This window comes from Bemisia tabaci, unplaced genomic scaffold (genome assembly GCF_918797505.1).
Source record: "Bemisia tabaci unplaced genomic scaffold, PGI_BMITA_v3".
Taxonomy (NCBI): domain Eukaryota; kingdom Metazoa; phylum Arthropoda; class Insecta; order Hemiptera; family Aleyrodidae; genus Bemisia; species Bemisia tabaci.
This window is the reverse complement of record NW_027311793.1, coordinates 39,183-63,596: the sequence shown is the minus strand read 5'-3', so window position 1 is coordinate 63,596 and position 24,414 is coordinate 39,183. Positions and strand designations below refer to the sequence as shown.

The following is a 24,414-nucleotide window of genomic DNA, read 5'->3' as shown; positions in this document are numbered from 1 at the left end:
ACTTGATGTATTGAGAATAATCTTACGTCTGGAAACGCTTGGGTCTCTCGAATATTTTAACTCATCCGATTATACAAAGAATTCTTAATATTCAATTTCGGAATCAATCAACCCATGAGCATTCCTCTTTTAATTCCTTGGTTTCGTCATTATTTTCATTCATACAACACAAATACCTATGAAATAAGACCAGTATTTAAAATGGTATCCTTTTCTTACTCACAACAATCAAAATATTCCAAACAAAAGGTTTCAAAAATACCGATACAAAAGCCTGGAATTATTATAAAGGAGACCTATTCTTCCTTGAACACAACAATACCTATGAAATAAGAGTAGTTTTTTCAATGGTATCCTTTTCTTATTCACAACAATCGAAATATTCCAAACAAAAGGTTTCAAAAATACCAATATAAAAGCCTGGATTTCTTATAAAAGATCTCCTTTGTTTGTTGCATAATAGAATTCATCCATACAAAGAAAAGATCATCCATCAACCTTTACCACTATTATTCTCTTTTCAATATTTTATTCAATAGAACCATCACAATAGTCACCGAACAATAGAACCAACACAATAGTTACCTAACAATAGAAACCGAACAATAATGACCTGTCAAACAGAACAATAGGACCTGTCAAACAGTTTGATGGTTCCCAGTGGCGACTATTACTACTGATACATAACTCCAAAGTCCCGCCAAAATTCAGAAACAACGATGATTTTCCCAGAACTTCCGCAAACCATAACTCCAATAGGGGGCACTTTTGGGGGGAAAACCCTTATAGGTAGGGAAAAGAGTCTTACTTTGATCCGATGATCACGTCATTTGTATAATCTAGAGTCCCTTTATACTGAGAGTCAAGACAATTTGAATCCATTTCTGATTGGTTCCCGTATTTTAGGCCTCCACAGTGTCAAAAACGGGAATAAAGATTACATTTTCACCAATTGCAAAGATTATAATCTGGAATGGACCAGGGAATTACGGGTTCGGCAAGGAACAAACGGAACGAGAGGAGGAACGGAGAAAGGCATTTGAGAATGGGCCGATCAAAGATTACGAAAAACGTTCAATTTCTGTAATCTTTATTCCCGTTTGTGACATCCATGAGCTGAATTGTCTTGACTCTCAGTATAAAGGGACTCTAGTATAATCTGAGTTCCACTGGCGAGGCGCGAGTGATTGATTATCGATAGTTGCCCATTCAAAGCTATGATAAAAAATCGATTATTAAGGTATTCGTTGTGAACACCCTGTTTATCGATCCTTTTCCTCGGGTTTCAAGGGGGAGATATGGATAATCAATCACTCACGTCTCGTCACGGGAACTCAGATTATACAAAACTGTAGAACAATCGAAATATCGCAACGCCACGCCACTGCTGAGTCCCATTTGTTCGGTGTTGAAAATACTTGTTCATACCTCATCTAAGAATTATTTTCTAAACTTTCCAATTTTCTACGTAAAATTTTGAAGAAAGAACGGATCCTGTTCTTTTCCAGCCCTCAGACCCATTGCAAAATGTGATCCTATATAGAGACTTACGGCCATGTGCTAAAAATTGAACCGTTGAAGATCAGTCGGAACGATTAAAATTATATTGAACGGAAATTCTCTCTCGACAAGGAAGGGGGCTAAAAATATTGCGATTCCCTCCCTCACTACGTTTCTGACCCCGAAATAAAGACAATTTAAACAAAATTTCTTGGAAGAGGTGTTCCGAGAGCTCCGGTCAGCGACCGACCAGCCAAAACCCCAGGGGCGGACTGGCCCTAAATTAAGTATGGGGCGGGCCCCTAGGGGGGTCTGGGGGGCCCCCAGTAGAAGGGGGGTCCGGGGGCCCTCCCCCGGAAAATTTTGAAAATTAGGCCCTTTTAGAATGAATTTTACGCTATTTTAGACCCTATTCTTTAATATTATTTTTGAAACATTATCCAAAAAGAGACCAGAAATGCAAAACTTAGTATATTTTCTTAAACTGGATGAAAAAAATGAGAATCAGTTGTATACTTGGAATTCAACTTTTATTTTCCTCTTCCAACGAAAAATTGTGCCAAAGCTAAATTAGTATACAGAAGATACATAGAATCAAGTAGAATAGTAATAGTGACAGTCTAAAAAGAACACATTCTGAAAAACACAGTTCGGATTTTTTTGTTCGTTTGTTTTTTTAAATGTACTTTTTAGCCGCCAAAATTGACAACTGTCTTAATTTCTTTTGAACGTTTTATTGGATCCTTTCTTCGCTCTGCTCATAGAAAAATCAGTGCCGTTTACTAGTGAAATGACGCGTAATGAATGAATAAATCGATGGTTAAATTCTGAAAACACGTAACTCGGAATCCGCATCATGTCAAAAGAGGCCTTATGTCGCGGGAATTTTTGAATTAGAAAAAAGTCATTGGGGCTGCCCATACAATACGTAACGTATTAAGGGGGGAGGAGGGGGGTCAAGCCCAACGTTACGTAACTCTTTTTTGCCATAAGACCTTTTTTTTCCTTGTTAATTTAAAAAACTGACCAAAATAGGGGGGAGGGGCGAGGCTTGTGTTACGTATTTATTTATTTTTTTTGAGGGGGGGGGGATGGTTCGAGCTTGCGTTACGATGCGTTACGGAGGGGGGATGGGAGTAAAAAAATCGGAAAAACTGCGTTACGTATTATATGGACAGCCCCCATTATGGATTTCGCTAAAGGGGGGAAAAATCGCCGAAGGCCCCTACGAAATCCCTTGAGGAAGGTAGGAAAGGTTCCCTACTAGGGGCCTCCAAAGTTCAAAATTGCATAGAAATGCGCCCTCGAGGCCTCTCTGAATCAGTACCAAAGGGCCCCCGGCAAAAAGGACCCTTTTGTCGAATCGGCGATAAAGAGCCCGGTGTCTTGAAGGTCCTTAGAGGCGGTATAAAACCGCATCAAGGCCTCTTCAAATCGGCAATAAATGGTCCCTTGGAAACGGCAAAAAAGGACTCCTTCGAATCAGATAAAGGGGCTCTTTTAAGGTCCTTAGAAGCGGCAAAAAAAGGCTCCATCGAGTCTTCTTCGAATCGGCAATAAATGAGTCCTTCCGGGCTCTTCCCAAATGACAAAAAAGGACCCCTTTGGACTTATTCGAATCAGAAAAAAGGGCTCTCAAAATGCAACGCCCTTAGATACGGCATGGCATAAAAAAGCTCCTTCAGGGCGCTCTCCGAATCGGCAATAAAGTGTCCTGTCCTCTCAGGAGTCTCGGGCCCCTTTCTCGAGGACGAACCGAAAAAGCCCTCGGGCGCTTCTTCGAAACGGCGAAATACGGCCCTTCAAATCGGCCAAAAGGGGCCCCTCCGGGGCCCCTTTTGGCCGATGAAAGTGGGGCGATCGCCCCATCGCCACCCCGGCCAGTCCGTCCCTGCAAAACCCTGTTTGACCTCAACTTTGGAAAGCTTAGGACGCCGGGCGATCACAAAGCGTGCCACTTGGTAACGCGGCAAGGGCAGACTCGCAGGAGAAATTTCCGGTCCGTGAGAGCTTTCCTGGCCTCTCGAGTCGGAGCTCCTCAAGATTATTTCCTGTTTTGTTTTCTACCTCTTGTTCTTGCAATTGTTGCTGCGGCTCCGCCTGGGGGGAGGGGGGAGAGGGGGCGGAGGGGGTGGCGAAGGCGTCATCAACTCCAAATAACTCCCCCGCCCTTGCGGGACTTAAGTACCCTTAAGTATCCGCATCCTCCCGTCATTAACTCGTTACGTAACGGGACGGGGCCCGTGATGCTGCCGCGGTGGGCGCCGTAATCCGAGCGTCCAGGAATTCCAGAATCGGATTCACGGGTTTAGCCAGAATCTCCCTAACTCCATCGAGAGATGCCATATTTTTTCTGACGTTTTATTTCTACGCCCGAAAAATGAAATGAACACTGAAAGAAAGCTCCGGCCGTAGAAGCCGTACTTACGGGTTATACAGAGATACCGTCCGCGTTCCGGGCTCAGAGGCCGAAAGTTTCGGGTGTAACACCCGGAGTAGTCGAAGCTACGGCTTCAGCACCCGGAACTTTTGGCCTCTGAGCCCGGAACGGACAGTATGTCTATGCAGTCTGAAACTTTTGTTTCACTGAGGAGGGGCTTATTTTTGTTAAAACCATCCAAAAATGGTTGTTCATTAGATAAAGGACCTTTTGGGATGTTCTAATCGTCAAATGTTTGTACAACACTCTTCAACGTTGGTAATCTTAACTGAATTCTAATGTTTTTTGAACCGAAGTTCCTTTTTTAGTGGACGGCCCTGAGTAGAGACTCTCCAATGTTACATCCCAGAAATGCTGTTTTATAACCGAGAAGAGCGGTAAATGCAAACATGAAATTTCGAGAGAATAAACCTAATATTCTCCGAGTGCAAAATGTCATCGAATAAATCCTCCGTGCTTCTTCGAGCGTTCAATTATCATCTGCACGACTCCAAGAAATCATTCGAGTGATGAAGAATGGACGAATTTCATCTTTAGCTACGAAAACGAGGATTGTTCATTTCACGTTACGAGAGACAGTACAAGCCACCCTCTGCGTACTTTTTTTTTTTTTTTTTCTGCTGGTTTAATGGTTTTTTTTTTTCTTCTTTTTTTTCTGCTGGTTTAATGGCTTCGTGTCTATGGCACCTTCAGCCAACTTTAGACAATGTTTAGTGTCCGTAGACATCAGGCTCCATGCTCCAGGCTTTTCTAATTTTCAGGGATTAGGGCCGAGGAGAATCTGTTTCTGCAGATCTACTTACTCGTCAATTCCGTGATAATTAGACGCCACCACCGGGATTCGAACCCGGGACCTGTTGACGTAGAGTCAGACGCGCTGACCACTAGGCCAACCTGGCCGGCCTCTGAGTACTTGAGTGGTTACGTTATCGAACTACAGGGCGTGGCTGGGGAGCCCCCCCCCCCCCCCCACACACACACACACACAGAAAAAGCGTGACCGTACGTAGCCACTCAATGCTAGACCCCTGCTAGAACCCCCCTCCCCACAAAATTGTTCCAGTTACGTCCACGTTAAACAACTGACAAACTTTAAAGGTTTAAAGAGTCAGCAAAGAGGGAGAGGGGTACTATTTCGCACAATGTAGGTAACGGTAAATACTGTGTTCTTATGGATTATGTGCACTTCCTGCTGTTTTGTCGGAAATTGTGTTGTTTTTGCGTACTTTCTGCAGCTCTCTAGTTCTCGGATTTTTTCTCTTGGGGGGGGGGGGAGGGGGGTACACTCCACGAATTTTGCTATTTAAGGGTGATCATTCAGTTAATTGGACGTATTTCTGTTAAACGGAACTAAGCGCCATGGAAAAGCATTGCGAGTATAGGACGGAACGAGCATCGCGTTCCGTAACACCCGCCAGTCCAGGCCTCCCTCCCTCTCCCTTCCTCCCCCTATGGCGCTTAGTTCCGTTTGATAGAAATACGTCCAATTGAAATTAGATTTGTAGAAAGAACTCGATATAGAATAATAAATTGTTACTGCTTTAGGACAGCTATCACTATCGGGAAGTTTCGTGGAATTATAGAATTCTCTGTCCTCTAGGTTTTTAACCATAGGTACAATGTCCTGACTTTTTTAAGATTTTGGACATGAAAATGCCTTAAACGAGGTATATCTTGTGTGAAGTTCGAACTCTTCTGAAAAATAATTTGGAAAACTACGTCCAAAATAGTATGAGGAAAAAGTAAGTCGATAAGAATATAGAATTCACACATTTTATTAAATGCCATACATTTTGACATAAATTTTCATTCGTTGATTTATAAATTTACGAAAAAGACAGGAAAAAAATGATAAAATAATAGGGGAACAACGTAATGAGATCTACGGTAGTATGAGTTCATACTATCAAACACACAAGCGAATTTACAACTCTTTTTCAAGAAGCCTTAATTTTCAGGGGTGAACTTGGACACTGATAAGCCTTGATCAAGTTTGAAAGAACAGCAATGTTACTACAAAAGAAGGAGATGCTCTGCCACCATATGAAAAAGAAGGTGTTCTGGCCTTTGAATTCGAGCTGATAGGCTGGTAAAAGCCAGGCCAGCTGCATGAAAAGCCACAAACAAGTTAGGATGATCAACTTACGCCTCTCTATTTTAATATTGGGCAAGCAAACTGGGAGAAAAGGAAGGAACCATACAAAATATTGAGCTGTCAGAACAGGATTGTACATAACCACGGTGAACGTGAGACAGAGCAAGCAGAATGGTACCTGCTTCACACTGCGAAGTCTTAAGGAAAACGCCAATAAAAGGACTAGTTGGGGCAAAAACATCATGATTTTGAAGACATTCGTTTGGTTTAAAGTTGATCTTAGGTACAAAAAAAAGAAATAAACGGAGAAATTATGACGAATGTCTTTCCTGACCAAGTGATAGATGTATGTTTCGTACAAAAATTGATGACCGTACAGGGCGAAAAAATAAGCTGTGATAATAGCTAAGGTGACAATGCACGTCAAAACAAATTTCAATCTTGGAATATTCAACTTAAATAACTGAATAAATCGAATTAATTTTCGAAAGTAAGATTGCTGCTTTCTTCCATGATGACTAGATTCTAGAGGTACGGCTAAATAATATACTAAGCTATAAACGATGGGAAACAATCTCAAATGGATGGATAAGCCATGACAAATTCCAGCGAGGGCATATCGCTCCTTCAAAAATAAATACAATGTCAGCAAACTTAAAAAACAAATTATGGAGTCCGAATTTCCTCTGGTCGAAATGACTATGGACACTGGATTGTAAAGCCATAATAAGGAATAACCAACGGCCGTGGAGCGTTGAATATCATTATTTACCAGCAGAATGACCTTCTCTATGAGAAATGCTATACAGATATCAAAGCAAGAAAACAGGATTTTCCCGAAGACATGGTGCAAAAAAATCCCTGGAGTCAGAAGATATGCGAGAAGGGGCGTGTAACGATAGGTCGATCTCGTGTACGGCGAGACATTTTCAGTGACGTAACGAGCAGCGTCCATGAAGACCCCATAGTCAATGTCTGTAAAGGGCACACTAAAAAACCGATCTTGGAGCTCGCCGTATCCAATGAGCAACAATCTAACAAGGAAGCCAATGATGCAGTGTTTCGACAATGTGCGCATGATTCAACTTCTTCCAAAATTTTCACTGAAAAAAATCCACCACAATGTTTCAATCTAAGGTATTGGAAAAACTTCACAATTATTTCAGGGTGTCTACTAAAACAGGCTGGTCAAAAATAAGTACTTATACAGTACTTTTTCAGTACATTCTCAAAAAATTCAGTACCTCCTCCAACAGAAAAATCCCGTACTTTTTCAATACTTCCATTTGATGAAATGAGAAGAATTTCAGAAAATTGAAATTGTGGCAAAAATGACACCAACAAAAAAAACAAAAAATTCCGGACCTTTTTGCGGAATTTCCACACTTTTTCAGTAATTTCGGACCGCCCTTAAAAAATCAGTACTGTTTCCGGACTTTCCTGAAATTCCGGACTGGTAAACACTGTTATTTCTTCGAGTCAAGTCTACAAAGAACCATTGCAAGATGGTAAAAACTGTTACAGCAACAGAAAGACAACTCAAAAAATTTTCCTCTCTCTTTTTCAAAATAACAAAAGCATTCAAAAGTGTTGACAGTGCATAATGGTTTGACGGTAAAATTACGATTGAGTACGATTTACTGATTTTTCCGCCTTTTCCTTTCCGCATCAAAAACTAGCCGACTAGGCCCTTAAATTCGAAGATTCATGGTAGGAAAGATCTGACGCTATTGACATCGTGGACTAAGTTCGCCTGCCCTCAATGTGCTTAAGTGCCTGATTAGTTTGTTTTCGTCTCAAGATTATCACTGCGCGGTTGCGTAGCGTATTAAGGACCCTACGCGTTTACGAGCTTCCTTTCGTTTATTTTGACGTCAAGAATGTTATATCAAGAAGGAACGCAATGTAAAGAGTGGAAATTCAAAACTTGGTAAGCGCCATCCGGTGTTGATTGAATTGTGCAACTGTTTTTCTCATTTAAAGGACATCCAAAGATCTGAAAATTATATATCTTGTCATGAAAGCGGGAGAATTTCCCCATAATGATTCACTTAAACGAAGGTACATGTATTTAGGCTCGGTTACAATGGAGAACAACACGCACAATATTAGCGACACTTGATGGCGCTTAACAAGCTTCCAATTTTCTATCTGTGAGCATTCTAAGGTTGCCAAATATCCTCGGATAAAATATTTATTTATGAGAAAAGTTATGCATATTTTGCGTTGAAATATTCAGATACTTCGGATCAGATTGTACAAGAAATTCACTGAGCAACAACTTGCAGAAGGATATGCTCAGGTTTTATTGTTGAAGAAAATCGGCATTTCACCTAATTTAAGAAAATCTGCCGACGTCCTGAGACTTATACTGCTGTGCTAAGGAGGAACGTCGTATGAGCATTCAAATGCTGCCAAATTTCCTCCTGGAAAATATTTATTTTGGAAAAAAGTTATGAATATTTTTCTTTGAAATTTGTTAACGTTTCAGATCAAATTACAAACAAAGTTATGTGAAAAATCGAAAGAAAGATATTTAAAAATTATCGTTCCGAAAATTCGTGATCTGTCGCAGGAAATTTGGCAACGCTTGAAGGTTCATACGGCGTTTCTTCCTTAGCACGGGAGTATACACGACAGGGTTGGTTAGTGTGATGTCGGCTCTACACTTCTACAGACTATGTCGACGGTGAAACTACCAAACCACGTATCTCGTTTGCGGTGTTTAAAAATCTACGCTCGCATTTTATTTTTTTGAAGTAGACCAAATCAATATCATTCCTTGAAATTTTCACAGAATTTTCTCCGCACGAAGAGGAAAAATCACAGAAATTTTCAAGACTGAACGTTAAGTAGTTTTTCATTTAAAAAATGAAGTATGACAGGAAGTCTGCGACGTCGCAAACCGAGATACGTGGTTTGGTAGTTTCACCGTCGATGTGCCCTTTCAAACATGGATAGAAATTAAGTTCATCGAAATAGCCGAGAATGGATCTTATCATCGTGGCAATACTGAAACTTGATTGTGACCTAAGAAGAATAAGTGCTTCGATTGCGACGTTTTGAAATTTTACTTTTCACGGGATAGTTAACCAGCTTTGTTAGTGGGAATTTTCACCAATTTTCTCCACGCAACGAGAGATCAAAGGTTTCTTGTTAAATTCTTTGAGTATTAAAAAATAAAGTAAGAAAGGAAATAATGCAACGTAGCAAAACCGAGGTACGTGTTTTCTATTTTTGCTATCGATATGATAATGAAGCTAACGGTCCCAGACGGAGTGAGTTACAATATTCGCTCGTTAATGTCATGATGTGTTGAGTGGCATTCAGAGCAAGCAAATGAGTCTCGGCTATTTAGATGAACCTGATTAGTGGTAATGATAATGTAGATGTACTTACGATAGAATAGGTTCAGCGACATAGACGGGGTTATTGCCCGACGATCTGTAACAGAAGAATCATGAAATCAGTCGGGGACATAATATAAAAAAGAAGTGCATGAGACTGAAAATACAGCATCCCTTTCTTCATCGAGAGAGAAAGGAATATGATATTATTTATCGTGATGTGGCGATGCAAAGAAGTTAAAAAAAGGGAGGTCCAGTAACTGAATAAGTTACGTAGAATATTTTATTATTCGAGACAAATAGTTTGGGAGCAGAAAACTTGTAAGGACTGCTTCATGACCTAACAAACGTTTGGACGTATTTCTGCCAAACGGAAGTATGTGCATTAAGACATGAGCCCTGAGACCCATTAGAATACATGCATAACAGGGCTCACGTCATGATGCACTTAGTTCCGTTTGAGCTCAGGCTCCACGAGGAACGACTAAAATCTCAATTCTGCAAGAAAATTCCATTCGATAATTCCGTTCTGGAACCATCAATAAATAAGGCGGAAAGTTTAACAGAAAGCTCAAAGCCAAAGTCCGCGAATTCTATCCAAGGGCTAAAACGTGGAATTCGCGGGAAAATGAGAACAAGTAGAAAGAAGTAGAACACTTCGGTAAAACTACACAAAAAAGAGGGTTGTCGTGTCTTTTCTCTGCAATCTTCTTGGTGATTTTACACAATGCATATTTCTTTTTTTACAGCTCAAGAATTTTCCTCATGAACGGCCCCGAAGGTGCGTGTAAATCCCGATCACAGTACGTCTACGAGCTTTGAAAAATACTATTCTTGACTTTTCCAATATTATGAAGACCAAGGTAACAGAAACTTCCGACCGTTGAAATCAACTTATTCATCGATCAAATCGACGATGAAATTTAGAAGAAAATTGATTTTCTGGGTTTATCATTTTCAAAAGTTACAATTATCTAGGATCCTCTTTCTGACAGTCGTAAATACTTCAAAGAATAAGAGAAATAAAGCAAATGTAAGGCTCCTTCACTAATTTCCCTGAAATTTCTCTATTTCCCCGGAAATTTTTTGAGTTAAAAAGTTTTCCTTGACTTTTCCCGGTTTTCCAACCTCTGCATCATAATTATCTGTAGCGCATGCTATTAAACGCCAGTTCAGCTTATATCCAAGATGGCTGACATTCCACCCCCCTCCCCCTCCAAAATAAAATCAGGCGCAGGAGCACCCCATTGAAGAATGCTCAATCGTGCTTCAACTTTAAGAGAGCATCACTACCACACTGAGGAAGAAAGACGCATGATCCTTTGGACGTTACAAAATTTCCTCTGAAACTTACGAATATTTTCCTTCAGATTCTGATTAAATTGTAAGTCTGCTGCATTATGTCTGAAAATTCCAGGGATAACCTTAATACAGGGTTGCCACAGAATTTAGATAATTAAGCTCCCTGACATTTTCCTGATTTCCCTGACACATTTTGGCGAAATTCCTTCACCACTAAAGCTATGCCATATGGTTAAAAAGGCAGAATTAGAAATATTTTTCAGAAAAAAATTGTCGTTCGAAACGTCAAGCCCATTCCGAAAAGCAATTGAAGGTGACTTGATGCTTTTTCCCCTCACATTTTCGTCATTTTCCCTGACATTTCCCGGTATCCCTGACAGTAGCAACCATGTTCAATACCTAACCTCAAAAATAAACATTTCATGGGTAGAAATACGGCAACAATGAAATGTTCATACGGCATTTTTACACAGCAGGAGCAGGGCAGAACCTCGGAGCCGCGCGAAGGCGAGACTGGTAAATGGACTGCCACAATTTCCATACTCCTCGGAAAAATTCCTCCTCAGGGTCCTGATTACTTCCTTCTTCTCGGTGAAATATTGAATAAGCGACGACGAGAGGAAAGCGTGGGCCGACCGGAGTCCGGGGGGAGGGGGTGGGGGATGAAAAATCACGGCACGAAAAAAAATGAATGGACGACCACAATAAACGATACAACTCAGGGCGCGAACATAAATAAATGACAAACGAGGAAACAAGCCCTGAACCGAGGGGGGTGGCGGGGGGCTCGGCGGTTTATTCGCGCAGGGGGGGGGGCAGAGGGAGGGAGGGGGTTGGAAATCCGTGCAGCGATGCTTGGCTGCAAATTGCGAGGGTACGGGGGGAGGGGGGTTGCTTTGGGATTAGTGGAACGGGGGAGCAGTGCAGTGGAGGCACTCTGGCATCCAGCTCCAGGCTTCAGCTTTGACTACTGTGAGCGGAGCGTAGAAGGATGCTGCAGTGAAATTTGAATCCTTCCGCTCCAGATCCTGCCCTGCTTCCGATTTTTGAGCGGAGATTTTTAAGATGAATTAGGTTGGTACATAAGCAGTGTCCGAAACTCACAGGCGCCAACGCGCCAAATGCGCCTAAAAAATGAAGGCTCTGCGCCAACGTGGCCCCTAAAAATTGCCCCCTAAAAATACGGATTTTCATAGGAAGTCACATAAAGAAAGAAAAACAAATATATTTGAATGAAAGAAGACTCAGAATTTTCAGCACTACAAGTGAAAGCTTTTTCTATTCTTCACGTTTTCATTCTTAGTGCTTTTGTCTTCCTCAAGTTACAGCTAATTACTGGTTCTGTTTCGAAAACATCTTGCGTCTAACTTTCCACTGAATGCGCCGTAATATATAGGCAAAGAAGCAATTTGGCCTCTAAAATATCTTCAATGGCGCTTAAAAATCGGGCTTTATGGGCCACATGGCTCCTAAAACTCAAAGCTGAGTTTCGAACACTGTTCAAAAGGAAGCCATCGATGTGTTCCAGTACGCTTACATTAAGCTGTAGAGAGAAACAAGCAAAGCTATTTCGAAAGGTATCGCATACGAAAAATACTAGGCGAATTTTATTAGAACGCCTGGATGCAACTATTCGGGTTTCGCGGATGTCCGTGTTGCATACGCACGGATATGCAGGCGTTTTGAGTCTCCGCGCACTCACCGCTCCACGTCGCGTCGATACGACGGCGGGCAGTACTGCCACGATTCGCGTGTTTATTTTCAATTATTATTCTATAAAAACTATCCATTTGCTAAATACAATCCTAGCTTTAGCACACTTAAATTACAAGGTCAAAACTGCAATAGCGGAAAAATAAAACCGACAAGCATGGAGGCTACTTCAATAATAATCATCCATCGCATTGCTAAGGCGCGACGATACAACTATTCGTCCTCTCCGGAATGCGTGGGGTATCACGCCACAATTGAAGGCGTTTTCGAAAATGCAAACTTTCCGTATCAGGATTCTTGTTTCGCATAGATAGGGTGCCCACTAAAACTGGCTGGCAAATGTTAAATACTTATAGAGTAATTTTTCAGTGCCTTACAAGCAGAAAAACTCAATATTTTTATGGTACCGTAGAGTGACGAAATTCGAAAATACCTAGTCGAAATTCACGCGCAAATCGCAAACAAATGAAGTAACCAGGAAGTTCGAAGCTCGTGGGTAGCCTGAGAATCAACTAGCTTCACAATCTCGATCTGGCGCAAAATACTGCACTAAGAATCATTGCGCGACGGATTGCATATTTTCCGGGCTGTTTTAAAAAACACAACACCAGTGGCATGAAGCAAGAAATTCTGGACCTGTATAGGAAATTTCCGTACTTTTTCAGTACTTCCGAACCGTCCTAAAAAAATCAGTACTACTTCCTGACCAGTTGACACATTGGGCCTTCAACGAAAATTCCTAAACTTTACGGAACGACAAAAAATGTTCTGATCCCTAACCTCCTCGTCTCGTCTGTAGTGACGAAAACACTGAAAATCGGGCGAAGCTAACAAAAGAGACTGACTTTTTGAAATTCCCTGATTATGGAAACCCTGAGGCTTCCTTCAAACTCTCTTCCCAGGATCGCCACAGTATTTGGAAGATAAAATTCCCTGACATTTCCCTGACACATTTGAGTAAAATTCCCTGACAATTGACATTGCCGGATGGTTGAAAAGACATAATTTGAACAATTTTTCACGCAAAAGTTGTTGTTCAAAACGTCAAACCCATTCTCACAGGCAGAGAAAGGTGAATTGACAATTTTTCCCGGACCCTTTCATCAATTTCCCTGATTTTTCATCAGTTTCCCTGACATTTCCAGGTTTTCCCTGCCTTTTTAAAATTCCCTGACATTTTCCGGTTCTCCCGGTATTCCCTGACTGTGGCAACCCTGAACCTTCCTTCGAATTCCCTTCCGTGCTGAGTTTTGAGCCACCCTGTGAAAAACTAAATTTGGAAATTTGAAGAATGCCAATTGTTTCTGCGACAAATTTAATGCGGATGAGTATATTAAACAGCGCTTAATTTACGTCAAAAAAGTGCTTTAAGCCCGGACATGGCGTGTGGCGGCCGTCCAAGTGACTCAAATTGAAGGAACAATCGAATCCTACCCGGACTCAAAATCCGAGTGTGGGTCCTCGGGGATGAATCGTGTTGGTTACTTTGACCGAGCCGAGCACCGAGGAGTCGAAAGTATGCAGCATGCAGCACGTGTCTGCCCGCCTGCTCGATAATCGGGATTTCTCGACAGGATCCGCCGGGATTCGGGGCGGAATTCGACAACCCTGCTTAGCGCCGAGCGGAGGCTGGAGCGGAATGGGCGGAAGGGTGAAGGGATACTGGGATAGGGAGGAGGGGGGAGGAGGGATTAGGATAGACACCGAGTTCTGCAAGCCGGCTCGGCTCGGCTTCGCGCGCACTCAAATCGATTGCCCGCACCTTTGCCAGCTTTGCTCCACTCCGTTGACCTTACCATCCTCCTTCCTAACCTCAAAATCCTTCTTCTTAATATTTTGGTGGCTTTCACTCCAGTAGAGGAGCCTACAGCCATCTGGAGACATTTATTATAATTTTTTAGGAGTAGGATTTATTAAAAGTAGGGTTGGGAATATTTGTGGTGGTTGTCTTGAAGAAAAAAAGGGTAGAATCTAGAAGAAGAAGATCAACACCATTTTTACACCCTGAGACCCTCCAGAACGACTTCCTATACCATAGTTAGACAACCTTCAAATTCTACCAAAGGTGCTCCATTTCCCGCAGCTAGAACCGAAATTCGGAACTTTTTAGATTTTCCTGAATTTTTCCCGGAACTTTTGAAATTCCCGGAACGTTTCGGATCTTTTGCATTTTACAGAATTGTCTCGGAACTTTTGAAGAAATTTAAAAAGATTACCGGAATTTTTGACGGCCATGGATTGGGAGCACTGCTACCATAGTTCCTAAATGTGATCCGTTTTCAGCAGCAGGGACGGTCTGGACTTTGGTGCCAGAGTGCTTCGGCACCACAAAAATCTTGACGGGTGTCTCAGAAGGGCCCGGGAGGACTTCTTTAACTCCGGAGGACTTTCTGGTAGTCAGTAGGGCCCCTCCTGAGAGGAGGATCAAACGTATCAGCGACCCCAGAATTTTCGAGCCACTGTTCAGAAAACGGGATCCACGGGATCTCATCATTCGCATAAACTCAAAATTTAGTTACTGATGACAACGTAGGGAGGAGAGTTCCCCAAGCATTTCGGAACAAAAAACGGGCTTCATGTGGCCTCAAGATAAGAAATCAAGCACTTAGTGAAGAATTCTTAGGCATGACTAAGAGTATACAACCTGATCACCAACGGCTGAGAAATGGGGGGCCGAGAAATAGATGGAGAAAAAGGGAATTTTGGCAAACCATCTCGCAAACTGTTAAAAAATTTTCTCACGCAGGATTGAGATTTACAGGGGTGCAGAAACGGTTCAATCGGCGAATCGCAGACTGATCGCGGAGCAAATGAAAAGGCACCTGAAAAGGGGTAAAAAAAATGTGAAGATAGGAGGCATAAACCTGCTGAGCGAATTCTTTTTACGAAGGAGACTGTGTAACGCGCTCTCTTATGCGAAGAAAATAGTTAAGCGCGCTCTTTGATGCGAAGGAAATAGTAAAGCGCCATCTTTTATACGAAGGAAACGATAAGGCGCACTATTCTTATGTGGACGGCAATGCGAAAGCTGCCTCCAAAAATGTGAAGGCGAAGAACTTTCTGCGCCCCTGATTGAGAACACTGATCGTCGGCGGCTATGAAAAACTGCACACTCGTTACTTTTGCGATAAACATGATCATGCATAGAATTAAATACCCAAATTCCACGTTCTAGAGTTACTCGAAACCATAAGTTTCTGATCCGCTCAACATGATTTTCATGCTTTACCAAAACAAAAACCAAATAACTCAGTTTGCTGTACTACCGTGCTGAGGGAAAACGCCGTACGAACCTTCAGGCGTTGTCAAATTTTCTTTCATAAAACGCGAATTTTTTGGTAAACTTATGAATATTTTCTTCCCAATTTTTAGGATGATTTTGTTCGCAATTTTTGGATGATTTTGTTCGCAATTTCTCCTAAAGATTCTGAAAATTTAAAGGAAAAATAATCATAAATTTGCTCAAAAATAAACATTCCCTCAAAGGAAGTTTGGCAACTCTCGAATGTTGAAGCGGCGTTCTTCCATAGCACGACAGTGCACCTCCTGCGCGCAACGGATCCACTGCTCCAGTAGCCAGTTCCTAAAATATTCCCTCCCTGGACACAACAGTTTTGACGTCCGTGCGTAATTTTTGCGTCAGCCCTCATTGAAGGCTCTCTGAGAGCGCGGAGACGTGCCATGTATTCCGGGTGGCTTCCTCGTTCGTTGCTCATGTCGCACAGTGGATCGAGTTAATGGGAGAGGTCGGACAAAATTTGGAAATTTTAAAAGCTCATAACTCCGTTTATACAAAACTTTGACGTTCTAAAAGTGAGTCCACCCTGTAATTTCCTTCCAGAAAGACCCCTAAAAATTTAAAACAAGACGAAATAAACATCAAAATTTGCAGTTAAAGTCAAAAACATCATGTCCGACCTCTTTAATTGACTCGATCCACTGTGTGTCGCCGACTCTCCTATGGGCGGAGTGGGCGGGTTCAGATACTAAGCCAAGAGGTTTCTGTCGGTACATGATTCGGTGACCCATTTTAAATATGCTTGATGCGGGTAATGGCAACCGAGTGTCGCGAAATCAAAAGCCCGCTTCAATCCTTCATGCTTCCTCCGCCCGCGTCGTCGACTTTGATGTGTCACGTTCTTTGAACAATCTATCGCGAGCTTCTATTGAAGCAGGCTTTAATCGCTGGCTTGAAATGGTTTGTTGACGTTCGTCCCCGTTGAATGCCTTCCACGAGGGCCCTTGTACAATCGATTTCGAGCAAGAATCAGGAATTTAAAATTGAACCATAACCTATACTTATAATTTTTGCAAGGAACACCGTGAAGCTGTTGGTTCTCTTTGAAACCTATTTCAGGGTGTCCGCTGAAACAGGCTGGCCAAAAATCAGTACCTTTACAGTTCTTTTTCAGTATATTCCTAAGAAGTTCAGTACTTTTTCAGTACCTCCGATGGACAAAATTCGGCAAATTTCAAAAATCTGTATTTCCTGCTCAAATTGCGACAAAATTGACAGAAAAAATGAAAAAGTTCCGGACCTTCTTGCGAAATTCCGCACTTTTTCGGTACTTCCGGACCGCCCTTAAAAATCTGTGCTATTTCCGGAAATTCTGGACTTGTAGACACCCTGCTATTCTCAGGCACCGAAAAACTCTTGAAGTTAAGGCCGCAATGGAGGAGTGCACATAGGAGTGCAGAACAGGCCTTAACTGAGGGAATCTTTCTGCGAGTTCAGGAGTTCGATTGCATACAAAACCGAGTGTATTCTAGTGTCACTAGGGTGAAATTTTACGAATATGTAGGTCAATCACAAATTCCCAATGCTAGCTGGAGCAATGGCCCAACTATTCAGGTCCAAAAGATGGATACGTTGGAGGAGACTACGAAGGAAGAAAAAGAGTCTCAAACTGTGCAGCAACATTGAAAAAAAAAAAATAATAAAGTGATTGCACAGATCAGGCTTAATCATGTTTTGATAGATACATCGAGCTCTTCTCTAATGCTGCCTGTGGTCTGGGTTTATCTCAGGAAGCTTCCTGTTCACAAATGAATAATGATGCAAGATTTGTAAAAAATGACGATGGATAAATAATGATAATGGGCCTGTTAAACACCAGAGATATAGTCGGCTGAATAATCTGGGTAAAATCGCTAAAAAATCATGATCAGCACAAATAAAATTGACTCATTAACGCCCACTTGGCATGACACTTGTTCCGCACTTTCAAAACTACCACTGGTACAGCTGGCATTTTCCCCGTTTTCCGACTCCTTTTTTTTCGAGGGGTATTAATTGGATTGCATTTTGCAATTAGGAACTATAATTTCTGGCTCCGTTTAGAAATAACGAATGTACCATTAGTTTCCCTAAACACTTAAGTTTTTTTTACAAATGAGCCAGAAATTATAGTTCCTAATTGCAAGATGTAGTCCAATTATTCAAGGGAGAAATGTATAACACCCTAACCTAAATAAACAAACAACCAAGGAGGCCGTTAAAACATCTTATTGGCGCGTAAGGTTTTGACAGTATGAGGCGTTTTGATTCGGGTTTTTCCACCCACATGGAGCGAAAACAAGGCTTAAAATTTGTGAAATCGTATGTGAGAGAGTGTAATGCCAGTTAGCAAAGTTTGGGCATTCCACGTGAAAAATAGTATATTTGCCTAAGTGCACGATGCCTATAAATGCGAATTTACCTCTTGCAGAACACAAAGTACGAAATGAAAAAATACTCGAAATTATGTACAGCCTTATAAGTTGAGCCGAGAGGAACAAATGTACCCCGGATCAAGTCCTAAACTCGCGCAAATGGGTGGGTTTCATAAGCACGTTGAGCGCCCGAAGTTGATCGCTACGGCGCCTGGATGCAACTATAAGTGTCCGGCGGTTATCCGCGTTGCATATGCAAACAATTGAAGGCGCACTAGCAAGAAACAGTACGCCGACCGGCCACCGATGATTGCATTTAGTGTCAGCGCGACAAGGCATCGAAATGCGATATATTAAAGCATTGGTAAAATTAGGTTTTGCTGAAGAATGATAGAGTACTTCCAGTGCGACTTGAGCTGTAAGAGTTATTGTTAGGTTTGGGAGTTGATTTTGGCAACAAACAACGGCAACAAACGAAACAATGGCACCAAAGTATTTCTCGCGCCTTAAGTCAAAAGTCCTGGGTACACGACAAAACTTGGTTTTGAAAGGTTTTCTTACACTTGTGATTTGATTTTGAACTGGGACTGGTGCCACTCGCAACTTACTCTCGTACTTATTCTCGCAAAATACACGAAGTTAAATGTGTCGAATTGAAAATCCATCTCCGTGAGGACGTAAGTTCATAGGCAGGGTGTCTACTACAACAGGCTGGCCAAAAATCAGTACTTTCACGGTGCATTACCAAGAGATTCAGTACTTCTTCAGTGGGTACCTTTATTTGACGAAATTCGAAAAATTTCAAGAATTTGAATTTCTCGCTCAAATTGCGATAAAATGACAAATGATGAAAAAAATCCGGACCTTCCGCGGAATTTCCGCACTTTTTCAGTACTTCCGGACCGCCCTTAAAAAATCAGTACTATTTCCCGAGAAATTCAGTACTTTCTCAACAGAAAACTTCAGTACTTTTTCAGTACCTCCAATTGACGAAATTCGAAAAATTTTAAAAATTTGAATTTCTCGCTCGAATTGCGACAAAAATGAAAAACAATTCGGACCTTCCGCACGTTTGCAGTGCTTCTGGACCATTCCTAAAAAATCAGCACTTCCTCGACAGAAAACTTCAGTGCTTTTCCAGTACCTCCACTGGACGAAATTTCAAAAATTTGAATTTCTCGCTCAAATTGCGTCAAAAATGTCAAAAAATTAAAAAAACCCGGACCTTCCGCGGAATTTCCGCACTTTAACAGTTCTTCCGGACAGCCCTTAAAGAATCAGTACTATTTCTTAAGAAATTCAGTACTTCCTCAACAGAAAACTTAAGTACTTTTCCAGTACCTTCAATGGACGAAATTACAAAAATTTGAATTTCTCGCTCAAATCGCGACAAAAATGACAAAAAAGTTAAAAAAATCCGGACCTTTCGCGGAATTTCCGCACTTTCACAGTTCTTCCGGACCGCCCTTAAAAATCAGTACTATCTCCGGACTTGTGGCCAACCTGATAAGGTCCAGTTAAGTACACGATCAAATTGAGCCATCAATTTGGGCCTCTCATTGGTCGCATCCTCACCTCAGGTCTTTTTCCACCAATCAGAGCTTCAATTTGATCGTGTAAATGGACCAATACGGCGTTTTCTTTCTGGCGGATCGCGGCGTCGCAGGGGCCGAGGGCAGCGCTCTCGCGCGGCAGCGAGCGACGTCGGCGTCCCTTTGGTCCTGCGCAGCTTCATCGGGAGCGGGCCAAGCTCGTCGAAGGCGAAGCTCCAGGAGTTGGCTCTCGTCCCTGATCCCGACGGAGCTGCTCCCTGCTCGCCCGTCCCTCCGCGCATCCCCACCTCCGCCACCGCGCCCTGCCCTCGCCGCCCGCGGGAGCTTTGACACCTGACACTCGCCGCTCGCGCTGGGTTCGCCGGTCGCGGCTCCTGGCACCTGTGCCTCGCACGCCGGATCAAGGTCGTCCATCAATGAAGCCTCCCCATCTCAAGTACCTATCTTCGGCCTGAATTTCACCGACTCACCCAGAAAAAGCTTGTTAGTCGAGGAATTTCCAACTAACCGTTCATCATCGAACAGGGCTCAGGCTTTTTTTCATTTTTCAATTCCCTTGCTTTCTTCGCTTTTCCTCAACTTCACTGGAAAAAAAACACATTGGATCCAGAGTCCAGACTCTTGAAAACATTGACAAGAAAAATGACTCTTGATTCAATCAGATTATTTTAAGCTTAAATCAAATGGAAATCCGCTTAAATTAATACGCTTGGTTCTTGATTTAAGCTTAAATCTGATTGAATCAAGAGTATTTTTTTTGTCGATGTTTTAGAGTCTGGACTCTAGATCCAATGTGTTTTTTTTTTGCAGTGTTCAAAAGGAGGGGTATCGATAAGGGCCTTTTTGCCCCGCCCCGCCCCCCCTCCCTCCTCCCAAATCTGGAAATGTACGCGGGTTTTCCAAGTTGACCCAATGTAGTTTACGGAAATTATCATGATTTGATCCATAGACCACTGGATACAGGTTAAACGGTTGCCTAAACATAGGTCTGCAGGCGCATTTTTGTGAAAAATGCGTAATTTTCTATCACTCCGAGGCTTTTTTGACACCGAGCACATCGTCTAACAAAACGAGCTTTTGATGTGTTATCGAAGGGGCCGAGCAGAAAAAGGTTGATAAAATATGACGATCTAGCCTCGAGACAAGATGGCACTATGTGATGAGACACGTAAACAATTTCCAAACGCGATTTTCCCATGAATTTCGGGTCATTGGGGTCTTTTCCCAGACTTAACCCCTTTCTATTTGACTGTCCCTACTGCCGCACAAAATAGATAGGTCTTATTGTTAGCCTTCCCATAATGTAAGCCCCTTGTTAGTTCCTCGAATCTTTCACAATCTTTACGCTTGTTCTAGACAGTCTCCCCACTTCAAAATGATATCACGGTCGCGCGGTTGGGAAGCTTTCTGCACTCAATAATCTACATGAAATTTCGCGAGAAGCACGATAGTGCCAATAGTTTCATTTACAATCAACCCTCAAGTCTACCCTCAAGTTTAAAAAAAAGGGATAACATTGAGGTCGTAATGGTTGAGCAACCCAAGTTAGCGAATAAAATAATTTTTTTTAAATGCATTACAGTACTTAGCAGTTGTTCTTTTAGGTGGGAAGGAGTCTTGCGTGGACAGAAGAAACTAGACCATTCGCGGATTATCTGATTGGGAGACCCGTGAGAAACTGGGAAATTCCCGTACCCGGCCCTTGATTTTTCGGGAAACTTAGATCTTTCAGGAAATAAAGGCAGCTCAGTGACGATGATGACGGATGGGGTAGAAGTAGAACTGGGATTTCATTCCTGCCTCGACTGATGTGAAATATTTCAAAATCGAAGTAACGACTCTAGGTAGCAATATGCGCCTTTGGAATGCGATAGTGACGACTTGGCTGGTAAAAACTCCGAGAGGCTAGGGGGAAAATGCTAGGGAAGTAGAGAGAAAATGGTACAAATTGATTCATGATAAGGGATCCGCCGAGCAGAAGAGAGGGGGTTAGGGGTTAGGATTGCATCCATTGCATACACCATGCACGGCTCCTCTGCCGACAATCGCGACTAACTCATTATTATTTGTGCTTTTTGTGGTTACTTCGGAAAGCCTGATATGAAATGTCGAACTTGATAAGAGGTGATGGTTGCCCAAAACGACATTACTTAACCTTGTGAAGACTCATTGAACAGAGGTTTCTCTTTTATATAATCATCGGTTTTCGAATGAGGTACCCCAGCTTTAAAAATAATGTACTTGCATCCAGGTGATAAGTGCTACGAATTGACGTGTGTCGCTCTGCAACGTTGAAAACTAACCGTCGTACTTAGATAGGTACCACTTTTCAGAGGGATGTTTATCTTCAATGAAAAGTTAAAAAAAAAAAATGGGTACATCACATCCCCTTGTCAAATCGCGAGAAAGTAAAACCACCCTTATGGGACTACAGGAGCGTTCATCAATTGGGTGACATGTGACTTTCTGGGAAGGGGGGGGGGGGGGTTGGGGGTGGTATTAGTCAGCATTACAAGGAGAGGATGGAAGGGAGGTCAGGAGTAGTGTTACATAACCCTCTCATATGGTCGTTGAAACTCCAAATTTTCAGAAATTTCTTGCAATTTCTAAACCAGATTTGAATTTTCTTACCTTCTTACAGTATTTCTCGCTTCTCTGTAGACCGCCAGCAACACCAAACAATAAAATACATGCATCATCATCATTTCTTTGATGTTATTTGTCATATGATCAATAAAAATGCAACAAATTGTGTACAGCTGTACATTCAACATTTTCCCACAATTCTGGAGGGGATCTGAAAGGAGGGAGGGGTCTGGCAAGTGTTCCATAATTATTGATGGATGTCTGGGGTTGCGCTTCGAAGCTATCCAAAGGGAAGGGATCGAAGACGGGTTTATTTCTCCAGATAAAAATTAAAGATTGTCAAAGTTTTGTATTGGTTTCGTACCAACCCAAATGTACTGCGAATAAAAAGTTTTGTACCCATCATGTAAACTACAGAAATTTAAAATAGAGGAGAAGGGGCTAGGAAAATAAAATCCCCCCACCTCACAAATTGTTCTTTCCAAATCAACGGTGCAGAAAGTTGCAAAATTCGAATAAATTGCTGCCATTTGCTGTTGTGCTTCGCAGCCATACTGCTGATTAGTCTCATGGAAATATGAAAGATTTTCTGGCAAAATCCCCAATTTTATAGTAAAATATAAGTTTTGCCCAATTTATAGAAAGTATTGACGAAACAAAGCAAACTTAGTCCTACGCCAGTAAAAGGGTCATCATTTTTTCAAAATTCCCTTACTTTTGTCGCACACAGATCATTAGATCAGACATTTTCTGAATCCCTCAGTGGAATTGATCTTGAGAGTGTACGGGGTATGATATTAATGACTACATGATTTTTCATCGAGTTCACGCCACATGAGTTTACTTTTACAGTGTTGACAGAAGATCCACTTTCTTGATTCTTGCAATTACTTTTGATGCTGAACCAACACCAAGAGATTTTTTGTTGCAGTCTAAAAGTGTAAATAAATTAGAGACCCTACCAAATGAGTTTGGACTTATTTGGTAGGGTCTCTAATTTATTTGCGCCTCCCTTAAATAGACCTAATCGTATATTACTGCTCCTCCCTCCTCCGCTAGAGCCCCTGCTGAAGGAAGGAGGTCTGGTAAAATTCTGAAAACTTACACTAAATTATTTCTTCCGGTAAGAAAAACCAAAGTAAAGAACATAGCTAGAAATACTTTCTTAAAAATTTTTCATAATCAAGTTACACCTCCAGTTCTGAAGGAAACAAATACCTAACAGTTGTAAAATACTGCAGATGAACATCAAACAAGAGATGCACAGCTTTCTCTGCGCCAGCTTCTAAGCAACGTAACAAAATCTTGGATAATCATACATAAACCTTTTTCGACAAAATGATACAGCTATTGGGTCTCTTTGTAATGCCTCCGCTAAACAGACATTGTTAGTGCTTTGCAATATGTAATTGAAGATATTGGACCACACCATCTCTCAGTGCATCAAGAGGTGTAATATTTGAAATTATAAAGTCTCCGTTACTCTCAATGGAATTAATGAGTAGACAAAACAAAGTAATCTGAATTTTGTGTTGAAAGAGGACTGTAGTCAAAAGTAAATGAGAGAAAAAGATGTTCTTGGAAATGAAATTTTGATAAGAGAGACAAAAGAAAGGGTGCAATGAGTTACCGATAGAATCTGCGATATGAGGAGAACGACTAGAAAAGTTGAATGAAAACTTGAAGTTTTATAGATAAACAAGAAAACTTACAGACGCTTCAATTGCTATCCGTGGAATCGGCGAGTGGGAAGGAGACTTCACAATGGCACAAAAACACCTCGTAAAATTAATAGAAGCACAACAGTAAACCTTCAAAGCTTGGAATATAAAATACTAGGAAAACTCTGACAAAAACTAAGAAATCATTTTACATCCTAATGGGCACTAAGTGGTTCACAAATCACAAATCACTGTTCTCCGATCTCCCGAACGCGATTCTCACCGATACGCCATTTTGGCTACGGAATGATAAAATTGAATTTATCTCCTCCAGGCTTACCTCACCCCTCTCACCGCCTCCCTTCATCCCCTCTCGGCGTCCTCCTCTCTCCCAGAGCCCCTCTCCCAATTGGGTGGAGGATGGTTCTTTCTCATGTTGTCAAATTGACGTGCGGAGTTTGGAAGGAATTTATTTTTGAATCCAAAATGTATCCGGTTTTGAGCATCGTAATTAATTTCAGCACAGAATCTGTTAAATAAGCGCCTCACAATCTCTCTTCAACTT

At 41.8% G+C, this 24,414-nt stretch overlaps 1 long non-coding RNA gene across 1 annotated transcript; it reads right to left on the bottom strand.

The window, feature by feature from the left end:
- Window positions 1–5,699: 5,699 nt before the first annotated feature.
- Window positions 5,700–24,207, bottom strand: LOC140225929 (uncharacterized). The gene is made up of 3 exons (XR_011900771.1): window positions 23,901–24,207; window positions 9,435–9,479; window positions 5,700–7,138 (listed from the first exon to the last, which is right to left on the bottom strand). It is a non-coding gene; the product is annotated as an uncharacterized lncRNA (long non-coding RNA).
- Between the last annotated feature and the right edge of the window lie 207 nt (window positions 24,208–24,414).